The sequence below is a fragment of the Colossoma macropomum genome, unplaced genomic scaffold (assembly GCF_904425465.1).
Source record: "Colossoma macropomum unplaced genomic scaffold, Colossoma_macropomum, whole genome shotgun sequence".
NCBI lineage: Eukaryota > Metazoa > Chordata > Actinopteri > Characiformes > Serrasalmidae > Colossoma > Colossoma macropomum.
The window spans coordinates 118,951-135,318 of record NW_023495723.1 but is presented as its reverse complement, the minus strand read 5'-3'; the positions used below and the strand labels follow the sequence as shown (position 1 = coordinate 135,318).

At 40.6% G+C, this 16,368-nt stretch overlaps 1 non-coding gene across 1 annotated transcript; it reads left to right on the top strand.

Annotated features, from left to right (window-relative positions):
• Positions 1 to 15,834: 15,834 nt before the first annotated feature.
• trnaa-cgc lies at positions 15,835 to 15,906 on the top strand. The gene has a single exon. It is a non-coding gene; the product is annotated as a tRNA-Ala (tRNA).
• The last annotated feature ends 462 nt before the right edge of the window (positions 15,907 to 16,368 follow it).

The following is a 16,368-nucleotide window of genomic DNA, read 5'->3' as shown; positions in this document are numbered from 1 at the left end:
GGACACTCAGGAAATCACTAAGGACTGACCATCACGCCGGAAAACCTTCATTCTTCATTCAGCCCACATCGGAGACACATGTGAAGTGGCATACAGAGAATTTACAGCTGCTGAAGTTGCTGCAGCAGGTTTGGAAAGTAGTGATGAAGATAACGGAGCATTTTAACATGAAACCTATGAGGATCACGTTATACACAGGTGCATTTAAAGGAGAGTTGACAAAAATTGAGAGAGTGTGAAATCTAAGAAAATGCCCTCAGACCACAGTGGGTTAAAATGAGATGAGAACTTATTTTCTTAACCATGACTAGGCTGCTCAGGGGTCCTCCATTAATATGACATGCTTTAAGTACTCACTATGAATGTCTTGCACATGTCTAATGTCTGTTTTAATCAGATCTGCCTTAAGTAGCATTAAATCTAGGCTGAAACTCAAACAGCTCCTTCTTCCTATATAGTGTGCTAGGCAAGTTATACATTTCTGGCTGGTCCAGTGTGAAATTAGGCACCTGTTGGCTTAATCCCAAATGACCATTTTATAGATACTTTATTCACTTTGGGTGCAGGAGCCAGAATTTTAACTCCTATGTAGTGCACTATGTAGGGAATAGGGGGCCATTTGAGATTCAGCCCCAGTGTGGGAAAATGAATGTACGACACTGTTAGCTTGGTGCTAAATAAGACTGGAAATTGCATAGAAGTGCTAATGGAAATTAGCATTGCGATCGATTGAGATAATTTGACAAAGTAAGAAGATTTATTTGGAACAATCGAGTGTGACAAATATGCAAAAGTAGAAGTAATGAGGAGACGCAAGTAATTATTCACAGTTTATTTATTTAGCTTTTTTACTTTGCCACTGGTTATGATTAGGGTGAAGGCATAGTGAAGGCATATAGTAGTAAGGTACATGTTTTGAATCTAAACACCCCCATATTAAGTCTCTGTAAACACTGCTACAGTTTCAGTAGAGTAACATCACTGTAATGCAGGAGTACAATTAAAGGAATGAATGTTTGGTCTCAACATTTTGCTTCTTTAGTTTAGAACTGGATCTGCAAGACTTTCTAACAAACACACAAACCTGTTCTAAATATACACCCAGTACCTCTGTCAACTCCCTCAATCTACATCCAGGTCTTAATTTAGGTTGCACAAACAAGTTGATGTGGTTTAGAACCCAGTGTGACTCACTATGAACTATAAAAAGTTTCTGGGCCTGATGTGTTGAGCATTTCGTGCCAGTTTTAGATGCAATTCAGATCCATTATGTCCATTAGTTCTGTATGAAATTGGTGCACTAAACCTAAACAGGCAGTTTCCTGGCCATGTACACGGAAAACAACTACCTTAGCAAGTAACCTACAAGCTCCATATGATTTTAAAGTCCTGCCCAAACCATATAAACTTGATCCAATCAAGCTTCTTCCCCCCAAATCCTCACTGTTAACAGTTCTGTGTAAAACCAGAAATTTTCTCAGAGAAAGTCATGTTTGCTGTTTGTGTTGAAGACCAGTCTACTGTTGGCTGATTGGCTAAACAGAATGTGGCGGCTGCCTTCTTTGGCATAACGATGAAATCTGGTGAACTGTTTTGCTGTGTGGCAGATTTCACGTACAGTGGACACGTACAGTAATGCGATATGTTAAGATTTTGCCTCATAGGTCGAAAGTATGCTGTTCATTTTGATTGGGAACAGAGGGAGGAAGCAGCACCACTTTTCAGACCAATTCAGCTGACAATTTAATAAAATCTATAAAAATATATTCATCAAAATAAATAGGATTAGTGACATTAGACACTCATTCACCAGCAATTTGAAAACAAATTAGAGCCACAAATAACAGCATGAAAAACTGAAATATTTCATTTTTTTGTTGTACATTTTAGATGACTCTGTAAGCTCCAAAATTGGATTGTACTTATTGTTTATTAGTCGTGCCTGCCGTGTACTGGAAATGGAAATATTAAATATAAAATATTTATATTTATTTTATAAATATAAAATAGTAAGCCATGCCAAACTACTGAGGGCCTTGCGGCTAATGACATACAATGGCATGCAAAAGTTTGGGCACCCATGGTCAAAATTTTCGTTACTGTGAATAGCTAAGCGACTAAAAGATGACCTGATTTCCAAAAGAGATTTTAAAAATTTCTTTAATATTTTAAGCAAGATTACTTTTTATCTCAATCTTTTAACGTTTCAAAATAACAGAAAAGGAAAAGAGCCTGAGGCAAAAGTTTGGGCACCCTGCATGGTCAATGCTTGGTAACACCCCTTGTGGCAAGTATAACAGCTTGTAAATGCTTTTTGTAGAAGGCTGAGAGTCTTTAAGTTGATTTTTGGGGGATTTTCACCCATTTCATCTTTGCAAGTGTAGGTTGAGACATACGCCTTTCAGATTGCGTAAGGGTGGTTCTTCAGCATTCATCTGGGCTAAGACTTTGCTGATAACTGGATCAGCATGCTGTTGCTGCATCAATTCAGTTGCAGTGTAAATAGGAACTGTGAGGTGCCCATCACTTTGTTCCTCTGCCTCAAAGATGGTTGGCACTCCTTCTGATTGGAGAGATAATGATTCAACCAGGACAAGAGAGGGAGAATCTTTACTGGCATAAACTAACTGGTGTCTCTGGCACACAGCAGTGACAACATCAGAACTGAGAAATCTGGAATCATCACAGGACTCTCGAAGATGATGGGAAGTGAACTGGCTGATACGCTCACTCTCTCCTTGTGATTCAATGTCATTAAGCAAAGGACTATGAAGGCGTCTCGACAACCCATCCGCATCCTGATTTTCTTTACCAGCTCTATACTTAATGCTGAATGTGAAAGTAGACAACGCAGTTAACCAGCGATAGCCGGCAGCCTTAACAATTTTAGAATAGTCTTTTACAAAGCGCCTATAATAACCTGAAAATCCTAAAAAGGACCTGAGTTCTTTCAGGTTTTGGGGCTTTGGCCAGGCTTTCAGGGCACAAATCTTTTCAGGATCAGTCTGGACTCCTTCTCGGGACACAACATGCCCAAGGTACTGCACCGATGTCTGGAAGAAAGTACACTTCTGAGGGGATAATTTGAGGCCATATTCTCTGAGGCGAGTAAGTACATGCAAGAGCCTTGCTTCATATTCCTCCAGGGTCTGTGAAAATACTATTAAATCATCAAGGCACAGAAGTACCTCCTTCAAATTTATATCACCCATGCACTTCTCCATCAAACGTTGAAAAGTGCTTGGGGCATTCGTTAATCCCTAAGGCATCCAGTTAAATTCCCAGAACCCTAGAGGTGTCACAAAGGCTGTTTTGGGTTTATCTTCCTCTTCCATCTCTATTTGATAATATCCAGGCTTTAAGTCCATCACCGAAAACCATTGTGAGCCAGTGAGAGCAGTGAATGACTCCTCTAGATTAGGTAATGCATATGCATCTCTGACTGTTTGCAAGTTCAATTTCCTATAATCCACACACAATCTTACATCTCTGTTCTTCTTCCTAACAACTACTATAGGAGAAGAGAAAGGTGACTCAGACTCGCGTATAACGCCTGCCTCGAGTAATGTCTGAAGATGCTTCTGGACAGCTTCATAATCGCTGGGGTGAATAGGCCTTGCTCTTTGTTTAAAAGGAGTCTTATCTTTTAGTTTTATGTAATGTTTAACCTTTGTGGCATGTCCAAAGTCGAGATCATGCTGTGCAAATACATCAGCAAAGGATCTTAACTTCTCAGCGATTCTGGTTTTCCATTTCTCTGGCAAAGCAGAACTCCCAAAATGGAAACTTAGGCCTTCACTCTCAGTACTGTTTGTCTGACTAGTTGATGTGCTACCACAGTGAACTGCGTGTGAGGAAATTCCTTCTTTCTCTGAGCTACTAAGAGCTTGCTGAGGGATACTGAGCTCAGCAATGATACAGCAAGTAGGTAAAGTTATATCTCGGTCAGTCTCATTTCGCATTGTTACAAAGATTTTGTGTGGATACTGCCTTGGCAAAGTTACCAGACAAGAGTCAACAAAGCTTCCACCAGGCATGATTGAAGTGCTTGGCTGTTCTAGTAGTGCCCATTCCGAAGCAATAACAGAAGTGACATTCATAAAGCCTTCAATAAGACTCTTCTGGCCTGCAGGAATAACTTCAGGCTGTTTACTCTTCAGCCTTACAAGACCAATCTTCCCACTTTTCACTTGCTTACTTCTCAGCTTCAGAGTTTTCAGAATCTGACTATAACCATAGACAGGCATATTGTGAGGGGAGATTTCTTGTTCACAGTACTGGTCATAAAGCACATCAAGATCTCAAGTACCTACGAGAAGAGGCAAATGACTATTGGAGTGGGTGTCAGGTACTACTAAGGCGAGGGTAGTGATTTCTGGCTTGGTCTTAACAAAGTTTTCTGGGAAAGTAATGCTAACCTCTACGTAACCTAAATATCGGACTGATAGACCATTGGCTCCTTCCACTTCCAATAACTGACTGACAGGTTCGATAGGCTGGTTAGACAAATGATCTTGATAAAACTTCCATGACACTGTTGTAACTTGTGAACCGGTATCAAGCAAGCAGTTACAGTCTATGCCTGATAGTTACATTGGATGTACATTTCTGACCAATTAAGCCTTTGGGTAATTTCATGCGACTTTCTCCTTCCTGCTTTACTGTTTTTGACCAAGAGCTCAGCATGGGGCATGTCTTATTGTCTTTAGTTCCCACTAGCCCCGCAATGGGAACAGTTTCCGGTTTAAGGAAGAATCAGTGGCATTCTGTTCATCCCAAATGCATTGTTTCTCTCGCAACTCTCCTTTCTTCGCACTCACAAGAACAGAGTTCGGCAAAATCTCCAGCAGGTATGCCACCTCTCTTCACCACACTGTTCAAAGCAGACTGGAGCCTGTGTAAGTAAGACGAAGGCTTCTCGCCCGCATTTTGATTGATGTTAAGAAATTTGGCGAATAATTCATCCCCATCTTCCACAGTGCCATATGCGGAATCAAGCACATTTACATATGCACTGGGTGCTGAATGAGGCCCTAGATACTTGATAAGATCAGATGCAGGCGGCAGAAAACTCTCAACAATTCTGCGAACAGCTTGTTGGTTGGAGAGACCAGGATCAGCAAGATAAAATTCAATAATGCTTCGCCATATGTCGTAATCAACCTCATGACCTGGGCACGGGGACCTGCCTGAGAATGGTCGCAGCTTAGCACCAGAATGTGATGGAGAGACTATTTCACTACGTTTTACAATGTGCTCCACCACCCGTTGCACTTCTGGACTGCAGAGTTGATCAGGAGGTAGTGGGTTAGTAGGATTCTTCTTGTGAAATCCTGCCCTAGGCTCAGGGGACATTGTGTTACTGTGCATATCGTTAGGTTCTGCGGAAGAAAATGGGGCAGCGTTCGAAAGAGCATGATCATCTGCAGCGGGGCAATTCGGAGCTTCCCCTGCTGTGGGTGAAGGACAACAATCATCAAATTTGAAAGTAACTGAAATGGCTGGAATATTTCATACTTTCACACATACATGTACATGCTGTTACATCCATGCTGTCCCTGAAATTTCTTTCTCTGTCCCCACTGATTTTAACATGTCCTTGCCTGCTTCACATCTACTTGGGTTGTGCGTCACACCTACGTTACACAAGTGTCCAATCGTGGCAGACGGGGTGGAGTCGCCCTCATCTTCGGCTAGGTTAGCCTCCCCTGCTAGAAAAACCGGCACAGACCAGCACGGCTGGTTACCAGCAAAAACAGCATGTGTTTTGTTTTAGATGCTGGTGTATTGGTCAACCAGCAGGACTGTGTGGTGTGACCAGCTAAACCAGCACCAGATCTGTAGTCTGTGCTGCTTTTTCAGAAGCGCCAGTAAGCTAAATGGAAAGCCATGAAAACGTTTTTGATAAGTTCGAACATAAATTTTTCAGGAATTGCTTTGTCTGGCAGTGAGCACTGCTGTTAGCCATGATGTATTGTCAAGTCAGGTCAGGTCAAAATTTATTTGTATAGCGCTTTTTACAACCAGCGTTGTCACAAAACAGCTTTACAGAAAAATGCTAAAACATTTTATTGCTTTCCTTTGGTTGTTATTAGACATGGAGCTTTCATCATGCTAACTATCCAGCTAGCAGAGGAAAGTGATGGAGTTTTACTTTTTTAGTAAAAAGTACTTTTGTAGTTACTTTTTCATGCAGGGTCAGTTGGTGTTACGTTTTTGCATTAAATGAAATGATTGCTCAAGAGGGAGCAAATACTTTCTCACAGCACTGTATATGCTACTTGTTGGTAGCACATCTAACCCAGGCTTTCTCACTTGCACAGATACACTGAAAAGCACAGGCACTTTCACATCAGTCAGCTCTGTGATGAGAACCGTGTCTGTCTGTGGTGAGCGTGTCAGGTGTGGTTCTTCTGTGGTTTGAGATGTGATCTGAAATCTTTTTAGAGACACTGTTTTGAGAACAAGTGCGCTTCTGAAACTACACTGTGTTTGTGGTTTCTGACACATTATCCACTAATATGGGTAAACGTATGTCACATCACTCAAAACAGTAGCAGCAGATATACTGTGAGGCCAAATGTACACTACATGGACAAAAGTATTGGGACACACCTTTTAGTCATTGAAGGTGTTTTATTCAGACTCATTGCCACAGGTGAATAAAATCAAACACCAGCCACGCAGTCTGCCTTTACACACACATTAGTGAAGGACTGTTTCATTCTAAAGAGTCACTGAATTTGAGCGTCGTGCTGTAATAGGATGCCACTGTTGCAACATGTCAGTTCATGAAATCTCTTTTCCTCGATGAACCGTGTGTGGTATTATTGAAAAGAGGAAGTGTTTAGGAACCACAGCAACTCAGACACGAAGTGTCAGACCACGTAAGGTTACAGAGCAGGTCGCAGAGTGCTGAGGAGCAGAGAGCATAAAAGGCTCTGCTGATCAATAACGGCCGAACAGCTGCATGTAAGCCTTACATCACCAAGCAGAATGGATGGAGCAATGTAAAACACACCACCACTGGACTCTGGAACAGTGGAAACGTATTCTGTGAAGTGATGAATCACACTTTTCTATCCGTCAGTCTGATGGATGAGTCTGGGTTTGGTGAATGCCAGGAGAACGTTACCTGCCTGACTGCACTGTGCCAGCTGTAAAGTTTGGTGGAGGAGGGATGATGATATGGGGTTGTTTTTCAGGGGTTGGTCTAGAACCCTTAGTTCCAGTGAAGGGAAATCTTAACGCTTCAGCACCAAGACATTTTGGACAATTGTACACTTCCAACTTTGTGGGAACAGTTTGGGGAAGAACCTTTTCTGTTCCAGCATGACTGAGCCCCAGTGCAAAAAGCAGCTCCATAAAGGCCTGACTGGGTGAGTTTAGTGTGGAAGAACTTGACTGACCCTCACAGAGCCCTGACCTCAACCCCATCACACACCTTTGGGATGAACCTTTGGGAGATTGCTAGCCAGGCTCTCTCGTCCAACATCAGTGTCTGACCTCACAAATGCTCTTCTGGATGAATGGGCTAAAATTCCCACAGACACTCTCCAAAATCGTGTAGAAAGCTTCCCAGAAGAGTGAAAGCTGTTAGAGCTGTTGGTGTAATGTGTAGGTGTCCCAATACTTTTGTCCATTTAGTGTATGTGGACACCTGACCATCACACCTGTATGAGTTTGTTGGAAATTCCATTCCAAAACCGTGGGCATTAATATGGAGTTAGCCCCACTTTGTGTCAATAACAGCCTCTACGTTTCTTACGTTTTGAGGTCAGGGCTCTGTGAGGCCACTGGAGTTCCTCCACACCAAACTCATCAAGCCATGTCTTTATGGAGCTCACTTTGTGCACAGGGACACAGTCATGCTGCAACTGGAAAGTGTCCCCAAACTGCTGCTACAAAATCAGAAGCATATCATTGTCTAAAATGTCTTGGTCTGCTGTAGCCTTAATGAAGTTCCCGACACGGTTCTTACGCTGATGCTGCTTTCAGAGGAATTGTAGTTTGGAACTCTGTAGTGAGTCATGCAATAAAGAATAGGTGAATTTTACAGGCTACACATTTCAGCACTTGGTGGACCCTCTCTGTGAGTTTGTGTGGTCTGCTGCTTTGTGGCTGAGCTGTTGTTGCTCTGAGATGCTTCCATTTCACAATTATAGCTCTTAAAGTTGACCAGGACAGACCGAACAGGGCAGACATTTCACAAACTGACTGGGTAGAATAGATGTGGAAAAGGTATCATTCTTTGACAGTGCCATGTTTAAGGTCACTGAGCTCTTCAGTACGACCCACTGATGTTTGTCTATGGAGGTTGTGTGCCTATGTTCCTGATTTTACACACCTGTTAGCAATGGGTGTGGCTGAACACCCAAACACAGTCATCAGGAGGGGTGTCCACATATTTTTGCCCATATAGTGTATCTTGAATCCTGAATTTAGTCTGCTGTGCAAAATTGAAATACATCTGCAGTTCGAAGGCACTGTGTTGTTCATAAAGGCAGGTCAAAGTCATAGCAATCCAAATTTTCCCAAGTGACTCACTGTGGTAGTTTTTTGGGGGGTTTTAATGGTGTAGTTCCTCTTCAGATGTGATGAGTCACTACTGCTAGCTATAGTGAACTATGCTGCCAGCTATAGTGAACTATGCTGCCTGTCACAGCTGCCTAAAAACAAGAGAATTAGACGCTTAAACAGCAGTTAGGACCCTGTTGGGGTTTATCCTAAAGTTAGGACAGTATTTAGGAGGTTTAATCTAGTTTGGATGTTTGTGTGATTTCTGTTTTCTTATCTGGAGTTAATGATGAGATTATGAAGTTAGGAAGTGTTATTCTGGAATAGCTTCTGTCCGGAATTCAGTCCAATATCACTCAGTGACGTTCGCTCTGTATCTGTGAGGAGATCCTGGTTTTATGTTTACAGTCTTTCTAAACAGGTGTTGTCCTTCATATTTACCTGCCAGAGCAGAGCAATATTTACATATTTCACTGCCAGAGCAGAGCAGAGCTGGAGGAAACCCAGCTACGTCTCCTGACTGTAATTCTCTCCTGATTAAACAGGTCAGTGAGGTTTAAATCCTCAACATTCAGACACTCAAACACCATAATGATCAATATAAACCTTTAACTTCATCTTCCACTCCAGTTCAGCTGAATGAGATGTTAAATCTTGTGTTTTAGGAGTTGTTGAAGTTTCCTGAAGCTGAAGAAGCGCTCGGTGCTGTGAGCTGACGGTGAGCTAAAGCTTACAGCACCCACACTTTCTCACCTGGTCTTCGGTTTAGCAGTTATTTTGGTTTCCTAGGACTTTGTTTTTATGTGATGTCTAGAAATTAATACTCAATAGTCACAAATAAATCTGGACACTGCCGTCTTAAAATATACGTCACAGATAAACAGAGAACCAGGGTTAGGGTTAGCAAACTAAGCAAACAAATGAGTTAGCTTACTGCTAATGTTACTTGCTGATGAGAATTTTTAAAACTGAATTTACAAATAAAGTTCACAATTATCTCAAAAAGCACATTTTAATCACAGATGTGAGTTTACATACAACAAGCTGATTTATGTACATTCATTGTAGATATTGAGCAGTAACATAGTAAAAATGAATCACCTTAACAGCTGGATTTCAGCACTACCACAAGTCAACAATTCATGAAGTCCCTGATAAAAGTACTTTTTGTACAAAGAAGTTCCTTCAATATGCATAAACAGGTCTGGAGACACCAAACCAAGCTGTTGGATTTGAGTGCTGGCAAGGTAAGTCAGTCTGAGCTGTGACTGTAAAGCACTATTGAATTACATTCATGCTGTAAAGCTACAGGTTCAAATCCCTTCATGATGCACACAAAACTTTAAATAATAAAAATAACAAAATGTACTTATATTGATTTAACAAAGTTTTGTGAAAAAAAGTATAATGAAGGAAAAAAAAGAACAACTAAGTTTAACAGAATAACAGAACCTAAGAATGTCTGAACTGCACAATCTGTCAAAAATCTATTTTTAACCACTTTAATCCCCTGCAAAAAAACAGAAATATAGTAAAAAGCATCTAAAACATATTTAAATTCCAAAGGTAAGTTAAGTATCATCCTACGAAAAAAGAATAATGAATAACAAACAGCACATCAACACAGAATGACATGAAATGCAAAACAACAATGAATTAAAACAGAAGTAAAAGAGTTCACATTCTGAACATCAATATGGAGAAGAATATTACATCTGTATAATTTACATACTGATACAAATGAGAAATTTGGGCAGTGATGTGTAAAAGGAAAGTTACAACCAGACATACAAACAGAACAGTTCAGTACAAGAGCAAGAACATCAGTCAGATCAATGCAATACAAGCAGCCCAAACTAGAGGTCAGTATAGTAGCAGTAATGAAGTGAAAGCAGTAAAGTCCAGGGTTTATTGTTGTTGGGGTCTGAATATCAGTGCACAACTGTTCACCTCGTTCCTGATTTAGACACAACTTTTTAAAATTTCTGCATAATTAAGAGCCAAATAAGTAAACGGAGTCATTCAGAGTGGTTTGGTGTGAAACTCTGTTCTAGAGTCAGAACTGTTCACAGTGGTGGTGATAGGAACCAGACGTCCACCTCTAAATGCTCCCTCACAGAAAGTTACTACAGTAAATGGTTATGAATTCACTGCCTGATGTATAACAAACTGTTCTACAATAGTTTTGAGATTTTTTTGGGCTAAAACATATTTAGTAAATAAAATGTCTATATCTGTGTTGTAGTCATGGCGACCCCTGGTTCCTATCACCACCACTGTAAAGACATCTGAACCATTTCACACCAAACCACTCTGAATCATCTCAGTTATCCGGTTCTGCAGTCTTTGGAAAATTGGAATTCCCCTTTAGTAACATCTTTAAAAGGCATCATATTTGTAATGAACTTTTTAAGCTTCTCAGTCATGCAGAGATAATATTTGACATAATATTTGAAAATGAAAATATTCAGTAGTTGCAGTTACTGACACAGCTGTTCTTGAGTATTTTATAAAGATACGTGACTGTAAGTGAGCTTAACTAAAGCAAGGAACGAAAGGCAAATAAGGCTTGTGGCAATCATGCTAGATTTGAGTGTGTGCATGGTGAAGCCAGAGGATTTAATCATAATTTAATGTGAGTTCTGAAGGTTTTGATATTTCAAAAATGCAGCTGTCAAAGTGGCCTTTATTTACAGCTGAGATTCCCAGCTCCAGGCCTGTAGGCCTCCTTACACTCTACTATTACATGTTTTCACCACTATAACAAATCATATTGTTTTATGATGTGAGATCTGGGATGGTTCTTATAGCAAGACTGATTCTGGGCTCAGGCTTCACGTGTATTCCAGAATTAAATCTGTTTTTGTAAAGTTAATCCACATAATCCACAAGGGCATGTACATTTTGACTTTTAAAACATGATAACTGTTAGAGACATACATTTACAAGTATTATTTTAAACTAATGGCCTCAGAGAGACACTTTATTCTATTCAGGTGCTGATTTAAAGGCTGATTAAAAGTTACTGATCAAGTTGTGAGATTCTGTATGAGGCGACTGAGTGGAACAATGATGGAGAAACAGTTTGTGTGTTCACCTGTGGTGTTGAGTGTTGGGTGTTACTCTGGGGTTATAAGGTCTCGTACACTATCTGTTGGTAATCTGATTGTGGCAATGGAAGACATATTTATTTATTAAGTAAATGATGTTTCTGCAATTCCCAACTGGAACGTAAGGACTTTGTAGACAGTTCATTGTTTGCCTTCATTCGGTTATGTGAGGAGTGCGTAACTCTGGTCCTGGAGGGCAAAGTTCAGCACAGTTTGGTGATTTACCTGCTCATAAACACCTGATTCAGCTCATGGGGTAACTGCCTGGTTTAGTGGGTGCGTTTGAGCAGGAAGCCTATCAACCTCTGCTGAACATCGGCCCTCCATGGCTGGAGTTGTGCACCCCTGCGTTATTGCCCTACACAGAGATCGCAGGATTATTTTTAAGAGAGTAATTACACAAACTATAATGCATTAATTCAGCATCTAAGCCCCTTATCCTCATGGGTCACGAGTGTGGTGGGGGGTGGGGGAGCTGGAGCCTATCCTAGTGCTCATTGGGCGGAAGGCAGGATATACCCTGGACAGGTCGCCAGTCTGTCACAGGGCAAACACACACATTCACACACACCGAGGGTCATTTAGTAGTACCAACTGGCCTCACATCATGTCTTTAGACTGTGGGAGGAAACTCACATAGACATGAGGAGAGGATACAAACTGCACACAGAAAGGACCCTCGTTAGGTGACAGCACTGCCCCACTGCCCCATTGTGCCCTTTGTCCTTCACACATAGTTCCTGATTCCCTTTTTTGGACCTAAATTGGGGGCGTGCATGGGTACTGGGGGACTCGGTTAACCGTCAAAGTACCATTTAAATACTGAATCACTGTTTAGGTTCTCATTCTGTTTTAGCACCGGACTACAGAAAATACACAGAAAAACAGCAGTGCTGTCACCTCACGAGGGTCCTTTCTGTGTGCAGTTTGTATCCTCTCCTCATGTCTATGTGAGTTTCCTCCCACAGTCTAAAGACATGATGTGAGGCCAGTTGGTACTACTAAATTACCCTCGGTGTGTGTGAATGTGTGTGTTTGCCCTGTGACGGACTGGCGACCTGTCTGTTTTTCTGATCATTCACACTGAAGTGTTTGAGCCTGGACTTTTTATATGAGGCACAATAAAGGGCAGCCAATCAGAACTGAGGCCATTTACACATGTTATTCTTAAAGGTGCAGTGACAAAAACAGCCTGCAACTCTAACGGATACAAAGAAGTTGGGAAAGTGTGTAAAATCAAACTGGGTTTGCTGCATATAATCAAACAAAGGTTATTAGTGGACCTCAGCCAATCTGGGAGCCTGGATAAGCAAACCAGCAGGTCCGCTTTCAGACAACAGGTGTTGTGGCTCAAACGTGAGTCGGGGCCTGTGGAGTGGTAATTAGCGTGTTTATGGTTTGTGCTACATTGTGAAGATCTGTGTTAAGTGATGTCTGTAACTGTCTGATATTAACTTTGATCTACAGAGTTTGATTCCAGATTGGTGGATATGTGAGCTCATTTTACGTGCGTTAATTTTTCACTAGTGAGGTTCATGTCACTTATACAAAACATAATATGTCATACAAATGGTCAAGCTCTTAAATAGTTCCTGTAAATAGTCAAAAGAAAACATTTAAACAACCGAAATAACTCTTTTGTGCGAGAGCTGGGACTGCATGATGCATAAAATAAGTTTAAAATAAGTCTAAAACTAAAATAAGTTAAAACAGTCAGCGACCTCTTGTGCACTGAATCACGCCAATGTTTATCAGGCACGATGTTCTTCATTAAGGGTCACATATTCAATGGTAGTGTAGACGTCATCATACGGCATCTCACAGTGCTCTGTTAAAACATGGAAAGAAGCAGAGTTAATACAGCACTTCATACAGGGAGCAGTGGTTGTCAGTAATGTGAAGCTGAAGCACAGGAAATCCTCACCTTTCCTCGTTGACCGGTACTTCTTTATGGAAAGTGAAGCCAGTGCTAGAAGCAGAACCACACCTCCAATGACTATAAGTAATATCCAGAGCCCTGAAACAGTAAATATTGACTTCTCAGTGTCGGTCAGGAAAAGACATTTTAGTTCAGTGGAAGGTTTTGATGGACCTCATTTCACATTTAATGTTCATTTTATATTTTCTATAACACTGTGTAATTTCCAAGTAGCAGCAAACATAAAACATGAACATCTGAGAGTGTAACACAATTAAAAATGGCAAATTATTTTTTTAATGAGACTTTACAATAATCTCAATATGCGACTATAATAATCTCAATATGCATATATTTTTTAAAACGTGAGCCATGGTGGAATTTGAAGTGACAGTAAACAAATATACAGCTGAGAAATGCGGGTGGTAGTGAGGATCAGTTGGGTCTCTCAAATAACTCCATTCAAACTTCCTTCATTCAATTCCAGACTGACCCTGCAGCAGATCAAGGCATCATTACCTGCATTTATTTACACATCTATGTATGTAAATGCAGGTAATGTCATAAAGATGGGTCATGTAATTATTATCAGTGTTTCTCTGTGATTTTTGCCCTATTTTTTTAAGAGTGTCATGCTTCTCTCTGATCCCGCTGTCACTACCTCCCTGCCTCCGGACTCCATCTCCCAGAACACCTCACTGGATCATGACCTTGGATATCCCTCACATGACTCTCCACCGCTCTGCTTCACCTGACTACTGATTGACCTCACCTGTTCCTTGTTTTATGTGACCTATTAGTTTGGTATATAAGCCTGGGCTTTAGCGTAGGACCTTCGTGAAGTATTGCCTTTGTTTACAGAGCCTAACCAGTAATTAATTATTATTTACTCTAGTATGAAGATATTCAGTGCTTATGCATGTGTAATAAGGCCCCTGTGAAGCCTTCAAACCAAATATCTTATCAGCAGCTAAATTAGCCAAATGTAAATGTCTTGTAAAGCACACTGTTCTGTGTGTGTCCATCATTCCTGAAGAGACTGTGGCCTCATGTTTATTTACTCGTACCTTTCCTGTCGGGGTGGTTCTCTTCATATGTATCTCTCTTTCCTGTTGATAAAGATCAGTCAGAAACACAGGTAGCATGTGATTATCATGTGAACTGAATAGTGTGTACATAACATAATCAGCTGTATGAAAGAATGAAAACACTAGTCTTTCCTGCTCTTCTGTGACTAAAGTTTACCCAACATGTTCACATGTAATGTAATCTTAATGTGTCTCACTGCTCTTGTTCCACTCTTGTTCAGTCTGTGTAGATTTTGTTTTCTTTCTTGAAGCGTTTGGAGGTTCTGCAAAAGAAAACACACCAAGTCTTAACTGGTAAAACACTTTTGAGCAGATTTACTGTCACTTTGTGCTGGTGGGGCCAGTTTAGCAGCTTATCTACTCAGAACTTCATACAAATGAAGATCATCTTTCAACATCCAGCCTCTTCACTAACATCTGACCAGCGCAGCACAACCATGTTTCATGTCTCACATGCTTTTGTACTGAAGCTGTTTCTGCCTGGTAGGAGATACTTTTTTTTTTTTTTGCCAGTTTCAGGTTTAAACTGTGACTTATTAGGTTGAAATATTGACTTGTTTTCTCAAGACTTTGACTTAAAATGAACAAATAATGACACTCATAAAAATAGCTATTAATCATATACAAGAAAATCCACGTCTCTGTTTTGAAACTTGAGCTAGTGTGGTGAGCTGAACCTGACTTCTGTGCACAGTATATCTGGAAAGTGTGAAATCTCTGTTTAGTTTCACAGAAAGTACTTGGTGTTTGGGAGCTGTATGATTTTGAGTGTAACTTCTAAGATACATGCACTTTTAGAGATGCATATTGTTGTTGATCTTTCAGGGTCTGTAATTTTATTTCTTATTTTATTAATTTTTATTTGTTTATTAAGAATTTAAATATCAACATTGTCCAGTTGTTTTTATTTTTCTCCATCGCTTGAACGTGACAGCTGTCCTTTAAACTGTCTGAAAATTTCAGATGAATGGACAAACAGAAATGCTCCAAAATCAGTTGGAACAAAACCTCTATTTAAGAGAGGCGTGTTTCTTTTTGGATAGTGATGATATCTTAGTTTTATTTGTTTTTATTTCATGGATGTGTGTAAAGTGCTTTTAAGCTTTTGGAGAAGGAACTATTTATATAAAACAATGTATTATTATTTCTGGCTCAGTGCACATATAAACCACAATACAGGAATAATGAAGTAATGTGGGAAGGGGATGTAGCTCAGTGGTAGAGCGCATGCTTCGCATGTATGAGGTCCTGGGTTCAATCCCCAGCATCTCCAATGAAACACATCCATGGTTTGGGGGCAGTCATGGGCTGGAGGTTAGGGAACCAGGCTGCCGTTTTGATCCCCTGAGCCGACAGTACGTGACTAAAGTGCCCTTGAGCAAGACACCAAACCCCCAACTGCTCCCCGGGCGGTGTGGATAGGGCTGCCCACCGCTCTGGGCAAGTGTGCTCACTGCCCCCTAGTGTGTGTGTGCTCACTAGTGTGTATGTGGTGTTTCACTGCACAGATGGTTTAAATGCAGAGGTGAATTTCCCCATTGTGGGACTAATAAAGGGTAACTTAACTGAATGAATAGCAGAGATTGCAGAGCCTAAGAGATTCAATATGTGCTTTTAACAATCACTTGGAAAAGAAAACTGTCAGATCATTATGTAGACAAAGTCTAATCTTCTAAAATGTTCTTTGATAGTCTAAAATCTACCACGTGTTTTAGTAAATAACAACAATTTTGTT